This window comes from Piliocolobus tephrosceles, chromosome 6, assembly GCF_002776525.5.
Source record: "Piliocolobus tephrosceles isolate RC106 chromosome 6, ASM277652v3, whole genome shotgun sequence".
Taxonomy (NCBI): Eukaryota; Metazoa; Chordata; class Mammalia; order Primates; family Cercopithecidae; genus Piliocolobus; species Piliocolobus tephrosceles.
In genome coordinates this window covers 78,018,386-78,034,984 of record NC_045439.1, presented here as the reverse complement: position 1 = coordinate 78,034,984, position 16,599 = coordinate 78,018,386, and the positions used below count along the sequence as shown (strand labels likewise).

Genomic DNA, 16,599 nt, shown 5'->3' with positions numbered 1-16,599 from the left:
GCTTTGTTCCATTGCTGGTGAGGGGCTGTGATCCTTTGGAAAGAAGAGGCACTCTGGTTTTTAGAATTTTCAGGTTTTCTGCTCTGGTTTCTCCCCATCTTTGTGGTTTTATCTAACTTTGGTCTTTGACGTTGGTGACCTACAGAAGAGGTTTTGGTATGGATGTCCTTTTTGTTGATGTTGATGCTATTCCTTTCTGTTTGTTAGTTTTTATTCTAACACTCAGGTCCCTCAGGTTTAGTCTGTTGGAGTTTGCTGGTGGTCCACTCCAGACCCTGTTTGCCTGGGTATCACCAGGAGAGGCTGCAGAACAGCAAATATTAAAGAAGAGCAAATATTGTTGCCCGATCCTTACTCTGGAAGCTTCATCTCAGAGCTGCACCTGCCTGTATGAGGTGTCTGTTGGCCCCTACTGGGAAGTGTCTCCCAGTTAGGCTACATGGCGGTCAGGGATCCACTTGAGGAGGCAGTCTGTTCATTCTCAGAGATCAAATGCCATCCTGGGAGAACCACTGCTCTCTTCAGAGCTGTCAGATAGGGACGTTTAAGTCTGCAGAAGTTGTCTGCTGCCTTTTGTTCAGCTATGCCTTGTCCACAGAGGTGGAGTCTATAGAGGCAGTAGGCCTTGCTGAGCTGCAGTGGGCTCCACCCAGTTCGAGCTTCCCACCCACTTTGTTTACCTACTCAAGCCTCAGCAATGGTGGATGCCCCTCCCCCTGCCAGGCTTCGGCCTTGCAGATTGATCTCAGACTGCTGCACCAGCAGTGAACAAAGTTCTGTGGGCGTGGGACCCACTGAGCCAGGCACGGGAGAGAGTCTCCTGGTCTGCCAGTTGCTAACACCATGGGAAAGGTGCGGTACTTGGGCAGGAGTGTACCGATTTTCCAGGTACAGTCTGTCATGGCTTCCCTTGACTAGGAAAGTGAAATTCCCCAACCCCTTGCACTTCCTGGGTGAGATGACACCCTGCCCTGCTTTGGCTAACCCTCTGTGGGCTGCACCCTCTGTCCAACCAGTCCCAATGAGAGGAACCAGGTACCTCAGTTGGAAATGCAGAAATCACCTGTCTTCTGCATCAATCACGCTGGGAGTTGCAGACTGGAGGTGTTCCTATTTGGCCATTTTGGAGCTGCTATCATCTTCAACTTCTTTCATCAATATTTTATAGTTTTCAGTGTATAGATCATTTACCTCCTTATTTAAAAAATTTTTTTTACTGTCAGAATCTGCATTTTATTTTTTATTTTTGTTATTTTTTATTTCTATAGTTTTGGGGGAACAGGTGGTTTTTGTTACATGAATAGGTTCTTCAGTGGTATTTCTGAGATTTTGGTGCACCTATCACCTGAGCAGTCTACACTATACCCAATGTGTAGTCTTTTGTACCTCACCCCCTGAATCCTTCCCCCAAGTCCCCAAAGTCCACTGTATTATTCTAATGTTTTTGTGTCCTCATAGCTTAGCTGCCACTTGTGAGAACATACAATGTTTGATTTTCCATTCTTACATTACTTCATTTACAATATGGCTCCAACTCCATCCAGTTTGCTTCAAATGCCATTATTTGGTTCCTTTTTATGACTGAGTAGTATTCTATGGTATATGTACACCACATTTTCTTTATCAACTTGTTGATTGGGCATTTGGGCTGGTTCCATGTTTTTGCAAATGGAAATTGTGCAGCTATAAACATGCGAGTGCAAGTGTCTTTTTTATATAATGACTTCTTTTCCTCTGGGTACATATCTAATAGTCGGATTACTGGATCAAATGGTAGATCTACTTTTAGTTCTTTAAGGAATCTCCATATTGTTTTCCATAGTGGTTGTACTAGTTTACATTCACACCAGTGGAGTAAAAGTGTTCCCTTTCCACCACATCCACAAAAATAAATAAATAAATAAATATATATATAATTTTTAAATTTTTTAATTATAGCAATTCTTGCAGGAGTAAGGTGGTATTGCATTTGTGGTTTTGATTGCTATTTTCCTGATAATTTGTGATGTTGAGCATCTTTTCATAGGTTTCTTGGCCATTTGTATATCGTCTTTTGAGAATTGTCTACTCATATCCTTAGCACACTTTTTGATGGAATTATTTCTTTTTTTTTTTCTTGCTGATTTGAGTTCCTTGTAGATTCAGGATATTAGCCCTTTGTCCAATGCACAGTTACAAAGACTTTTCTCCCACTCTATGGGTTGTCTCTTTACTCTGCTGATTATTTATTTTGCTGGGGAGAAGCTTTTCAGTTTAATTAAGTCCCATCTATTTATCTTTGTTTTTGTTGCATTTGTTTTTGGGCTCTTGGTCATGAAGTCTTTGCCTCTGCCAATGTCTAGAAAGGTTTTTCCAATATTATCTTCAGATCTTTATGGTTTCAGGTCTTAGATTTAAGTCTTTCATCCATCTTGATTTGGTTATTGTATATGGTGAGTCATGAGGATCCAGTTTCATTCTTCTACATGTGGCTTGCCAATTATCCCAGCAACATTTGTTGAACAGGGTTTCCTTCCTCGCTTTATGTTTTTGTTGGCTTTGTTGAAGATCAGTTGGCTGTCAATATTTGACTTTATTAAAAGGTTCTCTTTTCTGTCTATTGGTCTATGTGCCTATTTTTATACCAGTACCATGTTGTTTTGGTGACTACAGCCTTATACTATACTATAGTTTGAAGTTGGGTATTATAATGCCTCCAGATTTGTTCTTTTTGCTTAGTCTTGCTTTGGGCATGAAGGCATTTTTTTTGTTACACATAAATTTTAGGATTGTTTTTTCTACTTCTGTGAAGAATGGTTGTTATTTTGATGGGAATTGCACTGAAATTTGCAGATTGCTTTTGGCAGTATGGTCATTTTCACGATATTGATTCTACCCATCCATGAGCATGAGATGTGTTTCCATTTGTTTGTGTCATCTATGATTTCTTTCAGTAGTGTTTTGTAGTTTATCTTGTAGAGAGGTCTTTCATCTCCTTGGTTAGACATACTCCTAAGTATTTTTAATTTTATTTTATATTTTATTAATTTAATTCAATTAATTATAAAAGAGATGGAGTTCCTGATTTGATTCTTAGCTTGGTTGTTATTTGCATATAGCAGTGCTACTATTTGTAAACATTGATATTGTATCCTGAGACTTTACAGAATTCATTTATCAGATCTAGGAGCTTTTCAAGTGAGTCTTTATCATCTTCTAGGTATATAATCATATCAACAGTGAACAGTGACAGTTTGACGTACTCTTTACCTATTTGGATGCCCTTTATTTCTTTCTCTTATCTGATTGTTCTAGCTAGGACTTCAGTACTGTGTTGAATAGAAGTGGTGAAAGTGGGCATATTTGCCTTGTTCAAGTTCTCAGAAGGAATGTTTTAAACATTTCCCTGTTCAGTATAATGTTGGCTGTGGGTTTGACATAGCTTTTATTGCCTTAATGTATGTCCCTTCTGTGTTGATTTTGCTGAGGGTTTTAATCATAGAGGGATGCTGAATTTTGTACTCAAGGAAGCACCAGAGAAAGGTGAAAACAAACATGAAGGAATTAAAAATAAATACAGAATATGGACCAAAAAAACTCCAGATAAATATATATCATAAATAAAAATCACAAATTTTGGAATGAAAGACACACTTAGAGAAACACAAAACACACTGAAAAGTTTCAACATAGAATCAAACAAGTAGAAGAAAGAACTTCAGAGCTCAAAGTCAAGAGGCTTTTGAATTGACCCAGTCCAACAAAGACAAAGGAAAAATAATTTTTTAAAAAATGAACAAAGCCTCCAAAGAGTTTGAGATTATGTTACATGACAAAACCAAAATAAACTGGTATTCCTTAGGAAGAAATCTAAAAGTTTCAAAAACTTATTTGAGGGAATAATCAAGAAAGACTTCCCTGCCTTGCTAGAAATCTAGACATGCAAACACAGGAAGCTCAGTGGACATCCAGGAAAATCACTGCAATATAATCATCACCTAGGCACACAGTCATTAGGTTATCTAAAGTCAAAACGAAGTAAAGAATTTTAAGAGCTGTGAGGCAAAAGCATCAGGTAAGCTATAGAGGAAAACCTATCAGATTAACAACAGATTTTTCAGCAAAAACATCATAAGCCAGAAGAGACTGGGGTCCTATCTTTAGCCTCCTTAAACAAAATTATTATCAGTCAAGAATTTTGTATCCAGCAAAACTAAGATTCATAAATGAAGACAAGATAAAGTCTTCTTTAGACAAACAAAAGATGAGAGAATTTGCCACTACCAAGCCAGCACTAAAAGAACTGCTAAAAGGAGTTCTAAATCTTGAAACCAATCTTGAAAACAAAACAAAATAGAACAAGCACAAGGCATAAATCTCACAAGGCCTATAAAACAATAACACAATGAAAAAAAAAACCATGGTATTCAAGTAATAACTGGCATGATGAATAGAATAGTACCTCACATCTCAATACATTGGATGTAAATGGCATAAATGCTCCAACTTAGAAGATACAGAATAGCAGAATGGATAAGAATTCATCAACCCAGTATCTGTTATCTTCAAGAGACTCACCTAACACATAAAGACTCACATAAACTTAAGGTAAAGGGGTGGAAAATGATATTCCATGCAAATTGACACCAAAAGTGCAGGAGTAGCTATTCTTATATCAGACAAAATAAACTTTAAAGCAACAACTTTAAGACAAAGAGGGACATTATATAATGATGAAAGGACAAGTCCAACAGGAAAATATCACAATCCTAAATATATATGCACCTAACACTGGAGCTCCCAAATTTATAAAACAATTACTACTAGACCCAAGAAATGAGATAGATGGGAACACAATAATAGTGGGGGACTTCAGTACTCCACTGAAAGCACCAAACAAGTCATCAAGACAGAAAGTCAACAAAGAAATGATGGACTTAAACTATACCCTACAACAAATGGACTTAACACATATTTACAGAACATACTGGCCAACAAATGCAGAATATACATTCTATTTATCACCTCATGGAACATTCTCCAAGATACACCATATGACAGGCCACAAAACAAGTCTCAATAAATTCAAGAAAATCAAAGTTATATGAAGTACTCTTTCAGACCACAATGGAATAAAACTGGAAATCAACTCCAAAAGGAACCCTCAAAACCATGCAAATACCTGGAAATAAAATAACCTGCTCCTGAATGGTCGGTGGATCAACAATGAAATCAAGATGGAAATTAAAAAATTGAACTGAACAATAATACTGATACAACCTATCAAAACCTCTGAGGTACAGCAAAACCAGTGCTAAGAGGAATGTTCACAGCATTAAATACCTACATCAAAAAGCCTGAAACAGCAAAAGAAGACAATCTAATGTGACACCTCAAGGAACTAGAGAAACAGGAACCAAACCAAACCCAAACCCAGCTGAAGAAAATAAATAAGAACACAGCAGAACTAAATGAAATTGAAACAACAAAAACAAGACAAAGATAAATGAAACAAAAAGCTGGTTCTTTTCTTTGAAAAGATTAACAAAATTGACAGACAATTAGCGAGATTAAGCAAGAAAAGAAGAGAGAAGATCCAAATAAGCCCAACTAGGAAAGAAAGAGGAGATATTACAACTGATAACACAGAGATACACAAGTTTGTTCAAGGCTACTGTGAACACCTTTTCACACACAAACTAGAAAACCTAGAGGAGATGGATAAATACCTGGAAATATACAACACTCATAGATTACACCAGGAAAAAACAGAAACTCTGAACAAATAATGAGCAGCAATATTGAAATGGTAATAAATAATTACCAACAAAAAAAAAAAGTCCAGGACAAGATGGATTCACAGCTGAATTATATTAGACATTCAAAGAATTGGTACCAATCCTACTGAAAGTATTCCAAAAGACAGAGAAGGAAGGAATCCTCTCTAAATCATTCTATGAAGCCAGTATCACCTTAATACCAAAACTAGGAAAAGACATAACAAAAAAAAAAAAAGCTACATGCCAATACTCCTTCTTTAAATTTATCCGTTTTTCATGTTATTGTAAAAGAGACTGTTTTCTTGATTTCTTTTTTAAATAGATCATTACTAGAACCTAGAAATACTACTCATTTTTGAATGTTGATTCTATATTGTGCAAATTTACTGAATTCATTCAATATTTCTAACAGTTTTTGGAGTCTTTAGAGTTTTGTATACACAAGATTATGTTATCTGCAGAGACAATTTCACTACTTCCTTTCCTATTTGGATGGTTTGTTTCTTTTTTTCTAACTGCTCTAGTAGAACTTTCAATACTAGAATGAATAGGAGTGCTGAGTGGGAATCCTTGTGTTGTTTCTGTTCTTAGGGGAAAACCTTTCCATTTTTCACTATTGCTTATGACGTTAGATGTGGGCTTTCATATATGGTCCTTATAATCTCAAAGTACATTCCTTCTGTACCTAATTTGCTGAGAGTTTTAAAAATCATGAAGCAATGTTAAATTTTGTTATGTGCTTTTTCTTCATCTGTTGAGATGATGATTTTATTCTTTATTCTGCTAATGTGGTTTATCACATTTATTGATTTGTATATGTTGAACCATCCTCACATCCCATGAAGAAGGTCTACTTGATCATGGTATATGATCCTTTAAATGTACTGTTGAATTGGGTTCACTTGTTTTTGTTCAGGATTTTGCCATTACTAGTCATCATAAGAGAAACGGTCCACAGTTTTCTTCTCTTGTAGTGTCCTTGTAGTATCAGGGTAACCCTAGCCTCATAAAATGAATTTGAAAGTATTCTTTCCTCTTCTATTTTTCAGAAGAGCCTGAGAAAGATTGATATTAATTCTTCTTTCAATGTTCGGTAGGATTCACCAGTAAAGTTAAAGCATCCTGGGCTTTTGTTTATTGGGAGGTTTTCAGTTACTGATTCAATCTCTTTACTTACTATTGGTCTGTTCAAATTTTCTATTTTTTCATGATCTAGTCATGGTAGGTTGTATATTTCAAGGAATTTATTCATTTATTCTAGGTTATTCAATTTATTTGTATATAATTTCTCATGGTAGCCTATTATTTTTATTTCTGTGGTATCAATTTCAATGTCTCCTCTTTCATTTCTGATTCTATTTATTTGAATCTTCCTTTTTTCCCCCTTAGTTTAGCTAGAGATTTGACAGTTTTGTTAATCTTTTCAAAAAACGCAATTCAGTTTTGTTGATCATCTCTATTGTTTTTCCAGCCTCTCCATTTATTTCTGCTCTGATCTTTGTTATTTCCTTCCTTCTACTGACTTTGGGCTTAGTTAGTTCTGCTTGTTCTAGTTACTTGAGATATAAGTTAGATTGTTTATTTGAGATTTTTTTCTTAATGTAGGCATTTATTGCTATAAAATTCCCTCTTAGAAATCCTTTGTTGTATTCCATAAATTTTGGTACATTATTTCCATTTTCATGTGTCTCAAGATAATTTGATCTCCCTTTTGATTTCCTCCTTGACCCACTGACTATTCAAGAGCATTTTGTTCAATTTCCAGTTCTCCTTCTATTACTGATTTCTAGTTTAATATTTTTGTGGTCAGAAGAGATACTTGATAAGACTTGAATCTTATAAAATTCATTAAGTCTTGTTTGTGGCCCAACATATAATCCATCCTGGAGAGTTTTCTTTGTGCACTTGAGAAAAATGTGCATTCTGTTGCTTTTGGATAGAATGATCTGTACATGTCTGTTAGGACCATTTTGTCTAGAGAGTTGTTTAAGTCCTCCAGATTCCTATTAATTTTCTCTCCAGATGATCTATTTTTGAAAATACAGCCTTATAGTCTCCTACTGTTAATGTATTGCTGTCTATTTCTCCCTTCAATTTTGTTAATACTTGCTTCATATATTTAGGTGTTCTGACACTGGGTGCATATATATTTACAATTGTTAGACACTACTTGCAAATTGACCCCTTTATTATTATATGAATACCCTCTTTGTCTCTCTTAAAAGATTCTGACTTAAAGTTTACTTAATCTGATAGAAGTAGAGCTATCCTAGTTCTCTTTTATTGCCATTGCATAAATTTCCTTTTCTCATCTCTTCACCTTCAGTCCATGTGTGTCCTTAAAGCTAAAGTGAGTCTTTTGTATGCAGCATATAGCTGCTTCTTGTTTTTTTTTTTTTTTTTTTTTTTAATCCGGCCAGGCATGGTGGCTCATGCCTGTAATCTCAGCACTTTGGGAGGCCAAGGTGGGTGGGTCACCTGAGGTTAGGAGATCGAGACCAGCCTGACCAATATGGTGAAACCCCATCTCTACTAAAAATACAAAAATTACCCAGGTGTGGTGGTGTGTGCCTGTAGTTCCAGCTACTCAGGAGGCTGAGGCAGGGAGAATCACTTGAACCCGGGAGGGAGAGGCTGCAGTGAGCTGAGATCGCACCACTGCACTCCAGCCTGGGTGACAGAGCAAGACTTCATCTCAAAAAAAAAAAAAAAAAATCCATCTAGCCACTTACATCTGTTGATTGAAGACTTTAACTCATTTACATTTAAAGCAATTATTGACATGGAATAATTTACTACTGCCAGTTCGGGTGTGGTGGCTCACACTTGTAATCCCAGCACTTTGGGAGGCTGAGGCAGGTGGATCATGAGGTCAGGAGTTCAAGACGAGCTTGGCCAACATGGTGAAACCCCATCTCTACTAAAAATATCAAAAATTAGCCAAGTGTGGTGGTGTGTGCCTGTAATCCCAGCTACACAGGAGGCTGAGACAGGAGAATCTCTTGAATCCAGGAGGCGGACGTTGCAGTGAGCAGAGATTGCACCATTGCACTCCAGCCTGGGTGACAGAGCAAGACTCTGTCTCAAAAAAAAAAAAAAAAAAAAAAAAAGAATTTAATACCGCCACTTTGTTCACTGTTTTCTGATTGTTTTGTATTAGGTTGCAGCAAAAATAATTGTGGTTTTTGCCACAAAAGTAATGCTGAGTGAAATAAGCCAGGCACAGAAAGACAAACATTGCATTTCTCACTTATTTGCAGGTTATTGGCAAAAAACCGCAATTACTTTTGCTCCAACCTAATAGTAACTTCATTCTCTTCTTCCTCTATTCCTCTCTTCCTTTGTGATTTGATGATTTTTTAAATAATGGTACACTTTGATTCCTTTCTCTTTATCTCGTGTATGTACACAAGGCTTTTCCTTGTGGTTATATAAAGCGTACATAAAACATCTTACAGTTATCACATTATATTTTGGAATGATAACAACTTAACATGTACCACATACAAAAACTCTACACTTTAACTCTCACCCTCACATTTTATGCAACATAGATGGAATTGAAAATTGTTACGTTGAGTGAAGCCAGGCACAGAAAGACAATTTCACTATTTACATTTTATTTCACTATTTACATTTTTTATATATTGTGTATCCATTATGAAATTATTGTAATAATTATTTTTAATTTTAACTTTTGTGGGTGCATAGTAGGTACATATATTTCTGGTGTATATGAGAGGTTTTGATACAGGCATGCAATGCATAATAATCACATCATGAAAAATGGGGTATCCATCCCCTCAAGCATTTATCCTATATGTCACAAATAATCCAATTATACTCTTTTAGTTATTTTAAATGTACAATTAAATCATTATTGACTATACTCACCTTATTGTGCTATTAATACTAGGTGTTATTCATTTTTTCTAACTAATATTTTTATACCTATTAACCATACCCATCTCCTCCCAATCCTCCAACTCCTTTTCCCAGTTTCTGGTAACCCTCCTCCTACTCTCTATTTCCATGAGTTCAATTGTTTTGATTTTTAGAACCCACAAATAAGTGAGAAATGCAATGTTTGTCTTTCTGTGCCTGGCATATTTCACTCAACATAATAATTCTCAGTTCCATCTATGCTGTGTGGATAACAGGATCTTCCACTTTTTAATGGCCGAACAGTACTCCATGTGTAAAGGTATCACATTCTCTTTATACATTCATCAGCTCATGGACACTTAACATTGCTTCCTAATCTTAGCTATTGTGAACAGTGCTACAACAAGCCCGGGAGTGCAGATACCTCTATGACATACTGATTTTTTTTTCCTCTGGGGTATATACTCAGCAGTGGGACTGCTAGACTATGGTAGCTCTATCTTTAGATTTTTAAGGAACCTTCAGATTGTTCACCATAGTGCTTGTACTAACTTACATCCCCACCAACAGTGTACGAGGGTTCTCTTTTCTCCACATCCTCACCAGCATTTGTTATTGCCTGTCTTTTGGATATAAGCCATTTTAACAGGGGTGAGACAATATGTCATTATAGTTTTGATTTACATTTCTCTGATAATCAGTGATGTTGAGCAACTTTTCATATGACTGTTTGCCGTTTGTACGTCTCCTTTTGAGAAATGTCTATTCAAATATATCGCCCATTTGTTAATCAGATTATTAGTTTTCCTATAGAGTTGCTTAAGCTCCTTATATATTCTGGTTATTAATCATCCCTTATCAGATGAGTAATTTGCAAATATTTTCTCCCATTCTATGGGCTGTCTCTTCACTTTACTGGTAGTCTCCTTTGCTGGTCAGAAGCTTTCAGCTTGATGTGATCCCATTTGCCCATGTTTGCTTTGGTTGCCCGTATTTGTGGCATATTGCTCAAGAAATCTTTGCCCAGACCAAAGTGCTAGAGAGTTTTCTCAATGTTTTCTTGTAGTAGTTTCATAGTTTGAGATCCTAAATTTAAGTCTTTAATCCATTTTGATTTGATGTTTGTATATGGCAAGCAGATAGGGGTCTAGTTTCATTCTTCTGCATATGGATATCCAGTTTTCCCAGCACCATTTATTGAAGAAACTGTCCTTTATTCAATGTACATACTTAGCACCTTTGTTGAAAATGAGTTCACTGCAGATGTGTGGATTTGTTTCTGGGTTCTCTTATTTTGTTCCATTGGTGTATATATGTTTTTATGCCAGTACCATGCTGTTTTGGTTAATACAGCTTGTAGTATAATTTGAAGTCAGGTAATGTGATTCCTCTGGTTTTACTCTTTTTGCTTAGAATAGCTTTGGCTATTTTGGGTCTTTTGCCGTTTCATATAAATTTTAGGATTTTTTTTTTCTATTTCTGTGAAGAATGTCATTGGTATTTTGATAGGGATTGCATTACATCTGTAAATTGCTTTGGGCAGTTTGGACATTTTAACAATATTGATTATTCCAATCCATAAACATGGACTATCTTTCCATGTTTTGGTGTACTTTTAAATTTCTTTCATTAGTGTTTGATAGTTTTCATTGTAGAGATCTTTCACATCTTTGGTTAATTTAATTCCTAGGTATTTCACTTATTTTTGGCTACTATATATGGGATTACCTTTTACTTTCTTTTTCAGATTTTTCTCTCTTGGTATGTAGAAATGCTGATTTTTGTATGTTGTTTTGTATCCTGCAGGCTAACTGAATTTGTTTACCAGTTCTAGAGGGTTTTTTTTGATGAAGTCTTTAGGTTTTTCCAAACATAAGATCATACCATCTGCAAACAAGGATAATTTGACTTCTTCCTTTGCAATTTAGATGCCATTTATTTCTTTCTTTTGTTTGATTGCTCTACCTAGGACTTCAAGTACTATGGTTGAATAATAGTGGTGAAAGTTAGAATAACAGTGGCAAAAGTGGGCATCCTTGTTGTGTTCCCGACCTTAGAGGAAAGGGATTCAGCTTTTCTCCATTCAGTATGTTACTAGCTGTGGGTCTGTCATATATAGCTTTTATTATGTTAAAGTGTATTCCTTCTCTATCCAGTTTTTTGAGGATTTTTATCTTGAAGGAATGTTGGATTTTATCAAATGGTTTTTCAGCATCAACGGAAATCATAAGGGTTTTGTCCTTCATTCTGTTGATATGACATATCACGTTGACTGATTTGTGTATGCTGAACCATCCCTGCATCCCTGGAATAAATCCCACTTGGCCATGATGAATGATACTTTTAATGTTTTGTTGAATTCAGTTTGATGTATAGTTATTTTTATATTTTTGCCTTTTAACTCTTATAATAGAGTTAAAAGTAATTTACATACTACCAATACACTATTACAGTATTCTGATTTTGACTATATTCTTACATTTATAGTGAGTTTTATAGTTTAATATGTTTTTATGTTGTTTGTGTTCTTCACTTGAACTTGAAGAACTCCCTTTAGCATCTAATGCAAGTCACATCTAGTGGTGATAAACTCCCAACATTTTTTCCATGTGTGTGAAAGTTGTTATCTTGACTTCCATTTTTGAAGGAGAACATTGTCAGGTTATCAAATTCTATTTTTTTTTTTTTCAGCACTTCGTATCATCCCACTCACTCCTGGATTTCAAGGTATCTGCTGATAAATCTGCTTAAAATCTTATATCTGTATATAATAAATAACTTTCTTCTTGCTGCTTTCAAAATTACCTCGTCTTTGACTTTTGAGAATTTCATTATAGTGTATCTTGGGGAAGATTTCTTCTTTGTCTTAATCTATCTGGAGATTTTTGGGCTTCATGGATCTTGCTGTTTATTTTGCTCTCTCAATTTAGGAATATTTCTATCATTCTTTCTTTAAATAAGTTTTCTACCCCTTTCTCTTCTCCTTCTGGAATTCCTGTTATGTATGTATGTTTCACTTGACAATGTCCCATGTCTTATAGGCTTTATTCACTATTTTTCACTCTATATTTTTGTTCCTCTGACAGCAATTTCAAATGATCTGTTTTTGAGTACCCCTACTCTTTCTTCTGCTTGATCACATCTGCTGTTAAAGGTTTCTATGGATTATTTTGGTTTAATCATTATGTTCTTCAGCTCCCAGAATTTCTGTGTGTGGATCTTTTTCATGATTTTTATCTCTTTTTTAAACCTCTACTTTTGTTCCTTTATTGTTTTCTTGATTTTCTTTGTCTGTGTTCTCTTGTTTACTAAGCTTCTTGAAGATGACATTTTTAAGTCTTCATCAGGCAGTTTGTAGATCTCTATTTTTTTAGGCAACTGATGCTTCATTTTGTTACTTTGGTGATATCATGTTTCCCTGACTATTTGTGACCTCTGTGGCCTTGTTTTGATGTCTGCACATTTGAAGAACAGGTGCTTCTTCTGGTCTTTACAGGCTGGCTTCAGCACAAAAGCCCTTCACCTGTCAGCCCACACAGAAAATGTAGGCAGGCCAGCTGGTGGGGTCCATGGATCTCCTGCTGGAATTGTCAAGTAAGCTAACTTGGTATCTGGTTCAGTATGTGGGCAGGCCTGATACCTGAGCCCACAGTGGCTAGCCTTGTACTTTGGTTTATGGGGTTGAGCCTCTGGGTTCCCTTAGGTAGTATTACCTCTTGGGTCCACTGGAGTGGTCCTGAGTCCTAGGCTCAAGGGGTGTTGACATGGCACAGCAGTCCAATGGGTGGAGTCTGTACATTTAATCTGTGGAGGCAGGACTGAAGCCTGGGTCCACAGGGACCAACCTGACACCGAAGTGGGGGCTGGCCTGCTGCTGGGGTGGGCCTGGAGTCTGTTTTGGGGGATGTTCTGGTTCCTGGACTTGTGGGGTTTGGCCTTGAGCCTAGGTCTCAGGAGCAGTCCTGGAGCCTGGGTCCATGGGCTGGCCTGGTGCTGGGGTCTACCGGTGCAGACCTGGTCCTGAGTACACCGGAGTGGAGCTGAAGTCTGACTGCCCAGGAGACTGCCACCCCTGGAAATGGCCTGGAGCATGCAGTAGCCTGGTGCTAGAGTGGGCCTGGAGCCTGGGGCCTCATGTGCTAGCCTAAAGTCAAAAATCCAAGGGGCTGGCATGGTGTTGGGGAGGAGCTGGAGTTTGAGTCTGAGAAGGATAGCCTGGGGCTGTGGGAGCTATCCTGCCACTGGAGTGGGCCTGGAGACTGAGTCTACAGGTGCTGGCCTGGAGCGTGGGGCTGTGGAGGGTGGGCTTGCACAGTCCTCTTGCTGGGATCCATGGCAAAGTTATGTGCTCAGTTCACTCTCCTTTCCCTTTCCCACATGAAAGGTATCTCTCTCTACACGGTTTTGCCCTTGCTGGGTAACTTGAAAATGTCCTTCCTAACCTCTTCAAGGTATCTTTTCTTATTTCTGTGCTACGTCTAGGACTCCCATATAGTGAAGGCTAGTAATATCTCACCTGGATTCCTTAGCCCTTGTAAAGGTCTTTTTCTTGCAAGGATAGTTGTTCAAATTGATATTTCTGCAAAGGGATAAAGACTATTTTGCCATCTTCCTGGAGTCATTCCTCCTCTTTTTTTTTTTTTTTTTTTTTTTACTTTTATATATTCAAAGCCATGAGTTCACACTGATGCCTCTAATTCCAATTCTAACCATTCTACTTTTCTCTCTTTCCATATTATAATTGCCATCCCTAACAATTAAAAACCTAGCTGCCATTATCTTTAATATATTTACTCATTTGATCAATACTTTAATGTAACCAATCTCTCATATTTGCTCCCAGACTCTTCCCTACGTGGATACCCTTTTCATACTACTTGGGCTCTAATACTCCATGTTAGGTTGCCAATTCTGCGAGGACATCCTCCTTACCCCCACTTGATCTCTGACCTCCCACATCAGAGTGAAGGCTACCTTCCTCTTCTCCCTTTATGTATGAATATCATCATCATTCCCTTGGATTCTGATATCTGTGGTGTCACATGGACATCCTCCTAACCATTATTGGACTCAGAAATCTTGCTCAGGACCACCACAGCAAACACTTCTTTCTCAATGTGGAAGTCTGCCTTGTTTTGGCCGCCAAATGGCTTTAATACTAAATTGTTTAGGAAAGGAAGGAGATGGAATCAAAGGGAAACAAGGGAAATGAAGAGAAGACGGGAAGTGGAACCACAACATTAATATTTGCAAATTTAAGTATAAGATCTTTTAATATAATCAAATAATAGCAAAACAAAGAAAGTTAGTCAACATAATTAAAAGCTTATAAATAAGAGAATACGTTTTGGAATGGTGGGAGACTTGTGTAGGATGACAAACTCTGCAATGGAGTTTGGGTAAAATACACTGGAGACTTAGCTTAAGAGGAAGAAATCTGAAGTCTGCAGATCAGAAATTTCAAACCCACCTAGGACTGTGCCATCTCCTTTTCTCTTCCTTTAAAAGCAATCCTAAACTCATCATACACGTGTTCATTTTTTAACTGTGCTAACAGTAAGATATGAAAATAATACCCAGTGTTTAACACTGGAAAACTTTTCCAAAAAGGTCCCTCTGTCATTTTGAAAAAAAAGAGTGTTATATAAATACAAAGTGCCCTCTTTCAAATCCTGCAAATGTGTATCTTAAATAAGACGCATAGCCACTTGGGAAAGTTTTCCAACATTGAAATCTGGAAAACTGTGTCAAAAATTTAAAAGACTTTGAAGAATAAGAAAAGGTCACAGGGTAAAATCCATGAAGACAAACACTGTCAATTTAGAATGGCAGATACTTTGAAAACATAGTCCTTATGAGTCATGTGTTGCTGTTGTTAGGGGAGTTGAGGGAGTAGGAAGAGGCTAAAAGGAATTTGAAAAGATGTTATAATATGTACAAATCTTTATGAATATGTATTCTTTATGTCAGGCTTGAGATATCACAATCCTTTTTCCCAAGATATTGAAATATTATGAGCTGAATAAAGTTTCCAGAAATTCTACAAGGCTGATGAGACTCTGTCTTCTCTACATTACCAATGTAATCAAGGGATTGACAGGTATCCCGAAGCCATTAATACAAAGAAGGTGATTTTTAAATTCTTTTAATGAATTCTTTGTGGCTGTATTATTAAATGGATACCAGATGATTATATTGGAGTAGATCATATCTTATAGCAGATCATAATCTATTTTCCCCATTTCATTTCTCTATTACTTTCCTTCCTTATTCCTTTATATTTTGCCTTCAGTAAGACATCTCTTGAATAGAGTGTTATCTAAAAAACAAATTTTGTGGCCACACCTAAAAAGGCAAACTGAGTCAACTAGCAGCTAACAGGCAGATGAGATGTCAGGCAGCTCATACTGCCAGAAAGGAAATCAACACTACTACTAGAGTATGAGCATCCAGAGTCTATGGTGATTATATTAATTAAAAGTAAATAAATGTATTCAAATCCCAAAGGAACAAAAGAATTGGACTAGAAGTTATTGTTCCCTATGGAGTTAAATTCTACATTATAGCACTGTGGTCCTTAGTGATAAGTAAGAAGAACATTTATCTTATTTAAAACAGGGTCAGTGAAGCAAGAACTGGCTATGTATTTGTTATGTTTATTTTAATTACTGGAATTAACTATGGCAGTGGCAGAAGCACAAATTATTATATGCTAATACAAAACTAGAGATGGAGAAGGGAGAGTAGACAGACAAAAGGGCTCTCGTGGAGTTTAGAGACGAATTTTTTTTATTGAATATATAGTTAAGTCTTCACACATGTCCCAAAGCCCAAGAGACAATGCTGAAGTATCAAACAAAAGGTAAGAAATAAGAAGCATGACTAGAATTAGTAGGAAAAGTGACTATTATTTAGCTCTTCTTCCCTTATATTAAGCTTTGATATAAGGATTTAA

The 16,599-nt window shown here is 36.6% G+C and overlaps 1 protein-coding gene across 1 annotated transcript in view; it reads right to left on the bottom strand.

Annotated features, from left to right (window-relative positions):
- FAM227B (family with sequence similarity 227 member B) overlaps nucleotides 1-16,599 on the bottom strand; it is a 295,156-nt gene that overhangs the window by 266,383 nt on the left and 12,174 nt on the right. The window lies entirely within an intron of this gene.